Genomic DNA, 11,293 nt, shown 5'->3' with positions numbered 1-11,293 from the left:
GAATCGGCTCTTGTGTGCCTGGATGGTGGAAGGGGTAAAAGATTACAGAGGCCAAAGACACATTATGTCACCCTAGCCCAATCCCCACTGAATGTGACAGCTGTTCCTCACTGGGTTTGGGGAGATTTTGGGTCACTTTTTGGGGGACAGAGCCTGGCTTTAGGGCTGGATGTGAAGTTGTGGGATGCCACAGCTGCATCCATATTCATGGAGCTGAGAGCTGCTGCCCAGCTCTGTGAGACTCATCCTTCATCAAACTGGGGCTCTTCCACTCCAATTCCAAGAAGCAGCTCGGAGCAAGCCACGAGTTACAACCACTGCCTAAAAAAGGTGACCTCAGGAGCAGCAGAGCAGGTAAAGAAACCATTTGATTTGCAAGCTGGGGGTGTTGGAGAAGGAAGTCCCAACAAAAGCAGAGCTACACTGTGTTATTCCTCTGCCTTCCTCCGTTTAAAGGGAAAAACATTTTAAATTGTAATTAAAAAGCGCAAGAAAATGTTATTCCTCTGCCAGTCCTCTGCATCCCTGCAGTTAAAAGGGAAAATATTTAAAATTCTAATTTAAAAGCGCAAGAAAATGTTATTCCTCTTCCAATCCTCTGCATCCCTGGAATTAAAGGGAAAATCCTTTAAAATTCTAATTAAAAAGTGAAGGAAATGCTATTCCTCTGCCAATTCTCTGCATCCCTGCAGTTAAAGGGAAAATAATTTTCAATTCTAATTTAAAAGTGCAAGAAAACATGATAGGAGGTATCTTGAGGAAAAACCCTCACGGGAAGAGTGTCCATAGGTTTAGAGTTATCCCAGCATGTAAGCATCATCCGGAACACCTTCAATCAGTCTGTGTGAGTTCCCATTTCCTGAAACAGCCATCAAAAGCTCAGAAGAGCAGCAGAGCAGAGAGGCAGTTCCTAAATCATGGGTTACCCAGAAAAATGAGGTTTTATCTTCACCTGCTAGACAGGACTCAGATCAGTAAAGCTGCCATGGTCTAGCACTGGATCCTTTCAATATCCCACAGTGGGCATTTCCAAGTCCCAAAGAACTTGAGGGAAAAGGGAGATGCTTCTAGCACCTTCCAAGAGAAGGACTGCGGACAAGGGATGGAGGGACAGGACACAGGGAATGGCTCCCACTGCCAGAGGGCAGGGATGGATGGGAGATTGGGAATTGGGAATTCCTGGCTGGGATGGAATTCCCAGAGCAGCTGTGGCTGCTCCTGGATCCCTGGCAGCGCCCAAGGCCAGGTTGGAGCAGCCTGGGACAGTGGGAGGTGTCCCTGCCCATGGCAGGATAGTGTCATGGTGTTGAGTTTTTATCTTTTTTTTCTCTATAAGGCTTTTTAAGGACAAATTGTCTAATTAAGAAATGATACTTAAATTGTTTTCACTTTTAACTTAATAACTAACTAGTCATGTTTCACAATGTGGAGTTTTTATCTAGTTATATAATGCTACTTAAACTCATGAAGAAGAAGGATTAGTTTCTGTTTTAAAACTTCTATTTTGTTTTATATATATTACTACATTCTAATATTTTAAATTCTAAGTTTTCCACTATGTGATATTATACACTTTAATTCAAACTATACACTTATAATCTTAGTTTTATCATTTAATTTTGGAAGATTTCTCTACAGCCTCTAGTCAAATGCAGTGTTCTCTTGGGGGTCACTGCTTGTCAGCACAAAAATCTGAAATTCTCAGCAACCAGGGTTCAAACAGCATAAAATCATTGATCCTTTACCCTTCTAATCCAAACCATTGAGTGATTCTATGATTTCCCTTTGTCTTAACAGTTTTACTCTTTAGACCTCAGAAATGGGGTATTGGGGGGGTCCTATTTCCCAACCAATCTCCAATATGGGGTATGAATTTTTTTTCCTTTGGAAAGATTGCAGAGTTTCAGCTGAATGGAAGGTGTTGGGTTTCATCTGTGAGGAACTACAGCGAGGCCAGAAGTCCCAGCTGAGAGAGACCCCAATACAATTTCTGCACTCTGCACAGATCATTGACCCAGGAGGACGTTCTGCCTCACAACATAAAGTGCTCGTGTTGAAAACACAGGATCCATTCCCAACCCACGCCTGGACAATCAGTTTTCTAAATATCCAGAGCTGACATCTCATTTGAAATAATTATCTGCATCCCTAAATTCCTCTGAAAACACCCAGAATGCTACAGAATCCATCTGTGAAAGAGATGAAGAGATTTGAAAGTTTGGGGTCTAAATTATTCCTTGTGAATTCCTTTGGGAACAAGGAGTGGAAGAAGGAAAAGGAACAAAATCATTACAGACAAATTACCTGAATTTGAGCCACTCAAGGGCCAGGAAACATCAGCATAATTCTACGTATGCAGTAGGAAATCAATTTTACTAAAAATAATAGAAAAATGGCCATACTCTGCAAGGTAGCAAAATCCTTTTCCACGTTCCCATCTTTTCTTAATTCCCAAAGGACAACTAAAGGGAAAGGAGGCAGTGGGCAATGGGAGGAGCAAACTCATTTTTGAGAATTAAAATTCATTCTCATAGTGTCACAATAAAAGGCAAATTCAGGGAAAGAACATTCGCAGTTATTCCCAGGTCATCAGTATTCCTCATTTTCCAGGCTTTAGGTTTCCCTGGTGTGACAACCAAATATAGGACAACCTATAATAATTCCAAGTACTCCAAAGTAATGAAAAGAAATCTGATTTTCAGCATCAGGAGCAATGCTGGAGTAAGTGGACTCCTGACAGCTTTCTCTGAGCTCTGTGTCAGACAGCACCTTAAAAACACCCACGAGGACCCAAATGTGTTTTCCATGGAATACAGAACACGGATAATGTGTTCTAAATCAGCCCTGGGGCCAGGCAGTTAATGAGAACAGAAAAGAAATATTCAGTAATTGCCCATTCACTGCAAGGGGAGAGGAACTGCAGAACAAACCTCGCATGGAATCACGGGACAGAATTCCATGGCAGGGCGCAGGCACGGAGGGGATGACTGAGGTAACTCCTCTGGAACTTCCCAAATTAAACTCTGAGCTCTTAATTAGCAGTAATTGTGCAGTAAAAGGTGTCTCCAGATACTTGGAGTGCTGGCATTGAATCACAGATCACAGCTGGATTCACTTGCAGATGCACTTTTGGTGGTTATGCTCAGTTTTTCATGGATTTGCCAGGAATTGTGTCCGGCACTACAAGGAACAAGCAAATTCCACGGAGTCCAGCCTGTACCTGAGTGTACAGACACACCAGGGAAATCCTGGGGAGTGAATAAATAAAAAGTGAATTTTTTTGACAACACAGGTGGAATTTGTCCAATATGGAAGCACAACAACAATAATAAAAATTAAATAAGGATTAAAACCCTCACATTGGGGTATATTCCAAAAGCAAGACAGCTTTGCTGGAAGTCTTCACAAACAACCCGAATCCTCCTTTTCAGTTCAGCTCTTGATATTCCAACACGAGCAGGGATAAAGAACACTGAGAACCATTCTTGAACTACTCCATCAACAGATGCTCATTAGAGCTAATCACAACCAGAGCAGCCCCAGCCTGAAATGGAGTTTCCATCTGTCTCCAAAATGCACGTGGGCTTAGCTGTACAAATCCCACATCCCACCTACTTCTGTGGATCTGGACACTGAGTCATTATTCCCAGGAGGATACAGGGCACAGCTACACGGAGCCTATCAGAATCAGAGTTAACAAGCTAAAAATATTTAAAAAAAAATAAAACCAGAAGGATCTCAATTAATTTCCAAGTGTCACAAAGGTGATCAGCTATAGAGTAAAATCTCAAAAAAATATACTAATAATGACACTGGAGAAAGAGTAGACTTATATTCCCAATTAAAAATTAAAATAAAAACTTGCTCATGAATAAATCTCCTCAGCAGGGAGGACAAGCAGAACCAGAGCTGCCCACTCAAAATATGAAGACAGTTCAGGGCAAAAGAAGTTAAAATCTGTCTGAGCCCTGCTTGCACTCCAATTTAGCCTGAGTCATTATTTTTTCCCCGAATCCTGTGGCAAAACATATTTAAAAGGAAGGGTATGAATGTAAATTGAAGGGAAATTCAGGATATTCAAGGAAACTTGGGAGTTAAAGCAGACTCAGGGTGAGATTTGCCTTTGGTTTCTTGGACAAACCAAACCAGAATTCCCAGCTCTTTCAGCAAATCCTACACAACCACGTTGCCGAAGCAGCAGCTGAAACCCAAGAGCTCTGTGACAAAAATTGGCCACGTCCTTCCCTGGGAGCCGGGATCACATTCCCCAGCCCCTCTCTCTGTCTGAGCCCGAGACTTTCCCGCTGGCCCCGAGTCAAGAGCCATGTCCCACTCCCAGCCTTGGTGGCTCCCTGCTGCCAGAGCCTCCTGCCAGACCTCCCCTGAGGCTGGGGAGGTGTCCAGCATCCATCCCTGACCCTCATATCCCAGGGACACCAACCTGGATGTCCCACAGCTCATTTCTGTGAAACCTCATGAGCGATGCTGCAGCCTGAACCGCAGGAACGAGAGCGGTGGGAGATTGGCGCTCCACAGGGTGCCATTTGTTTGCCATTTGTTTCCCTGATGCTGGAGAAAGGAATCCCTCCAGTTTACCCCTGTCAAGCCCCAAAACAGCAGTGCCCCAAAAATGTATTGCTCACAGACAGCTGGAGCAACGAAAAATGAAACCAAAATCGTGGAGATATAGGGACAGAACAACTGGGAGACGTTCGCTTTGTTGGTACAGGTCTTGGGATGAAGGGAGCAAGAATAACCCATCCTAGCACAAAAACATTGCAATTAATTATCAAAATACTCTTTGTATTAATTTCTTCCACCCTGTGTCGCTTTAAGCAAGAACTCAAGACTATTTTCCCAGGACCATGACTTCCCACCCAACTTTCTGCATCCACCTTGAGGGCTTTGACATTCCAGTAATAAACCCTAATCCATTCTAGAGCTGTCAAGGAGCAAAGTGAAGTTTAGCAAAGCAAATGGCAGCTTCAAGGAGGAAAGTAATGCCCAAAGAACACAAAGATAAGACGAAAACCTTTCTAACATAATTTCCTTGTGAATCAAAAGCATTCTTCACCCTGGAATTTTCCTCTTGAGGTAAGAAGGGCCATGCCACTAATTAAAAAAATGAGGTAAGAAGGGCCATGCCACTAATTTAAAAAAAACCCCTCAAAGTTTCCAAAGCATTTCAAGTGATAAAACCCAAGTTAGAGCCTGAAAATAAATCATAACAGTAATATGCACACACTTGAGAGAAGAGGGGAAGAAAAAAAACAAACCAGATATAAACCTACACTGGAAAAATCTTGCACTTAAGTGTAGCCAAAATGCCAGTTGCTACATGTCACATTTGGGCGCTCCAGGCAACGCTATCACAATGGCTAACAGGGGCAGGCAGAGCTCCAAGACCTGAGTCCAAAGCCCAAGAGGACACACAGATGCTCCTCAGAGAACAGGGATGGCATCTCAGGCTTTCTGCTGAGGCTTTCACACACGTTCAGCATCCTGAGCAGCGGCGCGAGTCAGAGCAAGGCTGCGACCTCTGGGACGCCGTTCCCGGCTAATCCTGCCTGAAGGAGGGCCCCAGAAAACATTTAGATTGAAGGATCCGTGAGATTAAGATGTTTATCCATGCTGTGTCCTGCACAGTTGGGATTTCAGTGTCTCCTGGCTGCACGAGCTCGGGAGGACCAAGGGCCAAGAATGAGAGAGGGGAGGGATAGCAACGCTCACAACTGCTCCGAGTGTTTGCTGGAAACCTGTCCCCAGGCTGCAGATAAAGGAGTAAAACAGGATCAGGGGAGATTTTCCCCACATGGAAACACCTTGGGAGGCTGAGCCGACACAGCTGTTGGGGCCAACAAGCGGAGAGCACAGTGTGAGACTCTGTAGGGTGAAATGCTTAAGTTTTACAGATGTTCGTATCTGGCTTTGGCCAGGAAAGGTGCCATGAACCCCTAAAAGTCACCCCAAGCTATCAACAGCCCAAAGAGGACTCGGAACAAATGTTAAGGTCAATTAACTCCTGCTCTGCCTGGAGAAACCAACTGTATGCAGAACTGAGGGTCTCCCTCCCATTCCAGCCTGGAAGGGCATTTGGCACCAGAGTCCAACAGGGAAACCTCATGGACACACTCAAATCACAGAATATCCTGAGTGGGAAGGGACCCACAGGGATCATCAAGTCCAACTCCAGCCCTGCAAAGATAGTCCAACAACCCCAGCCTGTCCCTGAGAGCATTTTCCAAACGCTCCTGGAGCTCTGGCAGCCTCAGGGCCATCCCCACCACCCTCTGGGGGAAGAAGATATCCAACCTAAACCCCTCAACAGCTTCCTGCTGTTCTTCTGGATCTTTTCACTGGTCACTACAGTGCCTCAAGTTTGAGCTTTTATATTTTCAGATTCTGTGCTGCTTTAGCGTGTGGGTCTGAGCTTCACATCAGGGCATGGTGAGCTCTGTGCACAGAGCAGGGAGACAAAACAATTCCTGCTCCAGCTGGGCACCAAGGACAAATGATCCAAATCTCAGCCCCAAGAGCACAAACCCCGTGGGCTGGAGAGAGAAAAACAAGCAGGGTGGGACTGCAGGGGCTAAAGCTGGGATGGGACAATGAACTGCAAGATGCAAATGGAGCAGAACTGATCCCAGGGAGAGACCCCGGGAGCGCTCGTGCATTTTGGGGCCATTTTGGTTCATCTTGGGTGCAGCCCTGGCTGGGCTCTTGTGCTGCCCAAGCTGCATCCATTGAGGGTTTTAATAAATCCCTGCTTTATTCTTTAGCTTTGTCCAGTCTCTGTTCTAGGTCAGCCCTCAGAAGGCATTCACTACAGAGAGGAGATCAGAGCCTGCACCTCCAATTCCCTCAGGAGGAAGCTGTTGACTGCTATTCCTGGAGGATAATGCTGAGCCCTTCTGAGTTTGCAGCAAGGGAATGAAGGTCCCCAAAGCAACTTTGGCCACAGAAAAACACACCTTGGACAAAGTGGAGGAGAGTTTAGGTGATACAGTGGGAGGGAGGATGAAGACAGCAGCAAGGAAAGAGACTTCCCCAATGCACCTGGAATGAGGAGACAGGAATTTATGGAAAAGTGACCAGTAAAAACCTTTCTATCCCACCTTCATCTAGAATAATTATCATTTGCAGAGTGTCTATAGCAGTTTGCAAACTCCAGGTTTAGGAACTTCACACAAGACAATCTGGGTCACAGATGAGGAGACAGCACAACTTGGCTCCAGCACAGAAAATCCACACTGAGCTACAACAGCACTGCAGTTCCTAGAGAGGTTATGGATCCCCCATCCCTGGAATTGTCCAAGGCCAGGTTGGACAGGGCTTGGAGCAACCTGGGATAGTGGGAGTCTCTCTGTCCATGGCAGGGGGTTGGAATGAGATGGGCTTTGAGGTCTCTTCCGACCCAAACCATTCTGGAATTCTAGAGTCGTTCCTTTGGATGCTGCATGGCAGGAACAGGATCTCTTGCAACCACTGCTTCCAGAATATTTCTGGCCCAATACATCCTGTGGCTCATTTAGGATGATGGGAAGCAGGTCCTGGGCAAGGATGGTCCCTGATAATTCCATGTTCTTCCACATTTGGTCATAATAAGTGGATGGGTGAATCAGAGAGAAACCACTGGACATTCCCCAGCAAGGTTTTACAGCTTCCAAAAAAAAAAAAACCCAACCAAAAAGTCCCCAAAAAACCCCAACATTAGTTCCACACTAAAGGTCCCAAAGCTTGTGAGGCAGGTTTAATTTTAGAGCACACTCATCGGATTTGCTTACATAATTTTCTTGATTTGGAAAGCTTTTTATTTTCCTTAGTGAGAAAAGCTGTCCAAATTTATCACGTTAAGTAGGGGGCTGCTTGCCCAAAAGGATCTTAAAATACATTGGCTGCGATTTTCCTTTTAAAGTTTGCATATCACAATTAGGGCAACATGGAATTAGAGCAGCTTTAAAGAGTGAGGTGGGAAAGAAACCATTAAAAAGGACAAATCCTTACCAAATTATCCTGGCACCTAAATGCAACAGCTCTCAGGTTGTCCAGAGGCTGCTGAAAACAGGGCAGCAAGAGATCAAGAAGTGTTCCAGTGTGAACCCATTAAGCAGGATGTATATAAATCCCACAGCAGAGATTTTGAGTGATTTTAAGAGTTTTCAGTGATTTTGAGAACATCATCTTTCTCTTTGGAAATACCGGGGAAGATGTTGGCCTCATCTAACTGGACAGGAGTTTGGTGGGCAAAGAAATTTCCCCTCTGGATCCTCAAAGTGACAGGACTTGGCTGTGATTCTACTCCAGATTTAAATCTGCTCAGCTCCTCCACCCAACCACCAGTTGATGACAGCAAGAACTCATGAAGTTCTTAGGCTCTTCCTAGGTTTGTTATTCCCAACATGAAACCACAAAAAGCTATAAAATCCATACACTAACATCTCACTCAATCCATTACTCCCAATTTTGACGCTGATTAGTTCATTTTTGTAGATGGAAGTTGAGGATCTCCTCAAACAGTTTCTACTCCTGTGGAAAAGCTGCAGGAGTAGAAAGAAGGGGGCAACTTACACAGAAAATCTCACAAATGCCATGAATGCCACAGGTCAGCATCCCTCAGATTGAAAGTTTACAGGAGGAAAAATCCAGTTTTGGTGTTGCCAGGTATCTTCTACCTACTGAAAGCCCATTTTTAGGGCCATTTCAGCAAATCCTTAATCCTCCTGCCACCCAATGGTCACAGCAACCCACAATGAAAGAAGTGGCACTGCAGTGAAATAATTTAATTTGGGTCTAAAATGAAAACCTCCCAGGACCAAGCAGGTCTTACATTTAGGTTTCCAGCACTCCTGACTACTTACAAGAGCAGCTCTGGAGCCCTGCAATCCCCCCAGGAAGCCCCAAGGGATGGGAAACGACACTGGGCTGCTCTTGGATGTGAGCAACTCCCACCTCAAAGGCAGCTTGTTGGGCTCCCTCTTTGGATGATGGTCACAAACTCAAACTTCGTGAGCCTGACCTCAAAGAGACCTTCAAAAAGCTGTCCTAGAACAGACAGAGAACCATGGAATTGTTTGGGTTGGAAAAGACCTTAAAGATCATCCAGTGCCACCCCCTGCCATGGCAGGGACACCTCACATTATCCCAGGTTGCTCCAAGCCCTGTCCAGCCTGGCCTTGGACACTTCCAGGGATGGGGGTACCCCAGCAATCCCTAAGAGAGGAGAAGGTTTTGATGTATTGATGCACCTCTTTATAGATCCTAAGGTTTAAAACCAGCATCATTCTCAAATAAAAATGTGTCCTGAGGTGAAAGAGTTCGCAGCAACACCTTGGCGTCTTCTCAGGAGTTCCTCAGTTGGACATTTACACAAAATCGATGTGTTCTAAGTAGTCTTTCAGTATTTCCCAGAGCAAAAAGTCCCCAAAGTCTTAAGATATGCTAAAGATGAAGTTAATGGCTTTGTGTCTTAAAGAAGAAAACACCAGCACCTCATGGTGCTAAACTCACCAGGCACTGCCACCAAAACCTAGAGAGAAAGAGCTCTTGGCCCAGGCAATTAAAAACAATGTCATATAACTAAAAAATTTAAATTAAAGAAAGGTTGGGTTTTTTTTGAGGGTACTTTTTGAGCAAAAGTAGAGACTTACATTAGATGTTAGACAGAAATTGTTCCCTATGAGGGTGGAGAGGCCCTGGCACAGGTGCCCAGAGAAGCTGTGGCTGCCCCTGGATCCCTGGCAGTGCCCAAGGCCAGGCTGGACAGGGCTTGGAGCAGCCTGGGATGGTGGGAGGTGTCCCTAACCATGGCAGAGGGTGGAACAAGATCTTTAAGGTTCCTGCCAACCCAACCCAACCCAACCCATTCCATGATAAGAAGAAGAATAAGCTCCCCAAATCTGGCCATTGATTTCCATCACCACTCCAGAAAACTTCAGCAGAGAAACCAGGCTTGGAGCAGAACCAGAGCAGCCACATTGTCACTGTTTGTGCCAAGCCTGAAGGCCACCTGAAGGGATTGAGGAGCAGCTTGGTGATGTCCTTCAGCTGCTGTGGAGAGGGAAGGAGGAGTTCTTTGGTGGCAAGAAAATGAGATTAAATCAGGGCTCAGGCAGAGCTGTAAGCGAGACACAGCCTTTGCAGGGCAGCACAGAGGGGCCTTTGAGGGATTTCTGAGCTGCAGCACAGAGAGGTCTCACAGCCCCAGCACATCAGGGCAGCAGCAGCAGCATCCATGTCCTGCCTGTGTGCTTTGTCTGTTCCCCTCTCCACAGCCTGCAGGGACCCTTCAGCAGAGCCATGAACAACCCAACCTAAAGAAACTCTGGGTTTGTTCACCAACCTCCCCCCAAAAAAAAAAATCCCTACAGGGCTGCCAGCTGCTGCTGCGGCCACCCAAACTGCTCCCCAGTTCTGAAGGGATGCTGAACTAAGGAGAGGAGCTGAAATATCCTGAGCAGGAGGGGAGGGTGAAGTTACACAGGGCTATTAGTAAAATAAACCTTGCTCTGGCACGCTGGAGGAGCCTTACCCAGAGCAATGCTGGCACTCACTGCAGTCACTGCGTTTAACCCTTCCTTTCCTTGGGAAGGAAAGGTGGCAAAGCTGTGCCCAGCAGCCATGCCCTCCACAATCTGCTCAAAGTTGCTCCTCAGGGATTAAATCTGGATGCAAAGCACGGGTCAGGATGGTATTAGGTCAGAGAATGGGGTGTGGGATGAGGACAAAAGGCAGAGAGCCCCATCTGCAGAACAGTCAGTGCTACCTCTTCTCCTAGTCAAAATGTTTAGGATCAGCATGAAGGAAATAAAAAGTCATGATATTTTTCCCTTCAGGGATCTTCCCTGGCACTGGCAGGATTCTCCTCTTCTCCTCCACACCCACATCAGCCAACACTTCAAATGCAGAGGAAAAGCCCTGTCCCACCCAGCTCCCTCCAAAGCAAGAATTATCCAGGGCACCACATGGAAATGACTGTTTTTCACAAAAACTTCAGGAAAACCGAGGCCAAAAAGTCTTTCACAACCACAGCTCACCCTCAAGTGCAGAGAAACTCCCCAGCTAAAGGAGGAGTGTGCTGTTGGTCAAGTATTCCCAGTTCATCCAGAGACTTCAGGACAGCAGGGAAAAGCTGATGTGTGACTCACTGTCCTGCATTTTGAAGTGAAAAAGCAAAAAGAGCTTGGGTTGAAGAGTTAAAGGGGGGAAAAAATTTAAAAAATATTTGGAAAAGAAAACAAAAGTTAAAAAAAAATAAGGAGAGTAAACACCTGTAAAACACCAATTTTAAGCAGTG

This window comes from Geospiza fortis, unplaced genomic scaffold (genome assembly GCF_000277835.1).
Source record: "Geospiza fortis unplaced genomic scaffold, GeoFor_1.0 scaffold34, whole genome shotgun sequence".
NCBI classification, from domain to species: Eukaryota; Metazoa; Chordata; class Aves; order Passeriformes; family Thraupidae; genus Geospiza; species Geospiza fortis.
This window is presented reverse-complemented; position numbering follows the sequence as displayed.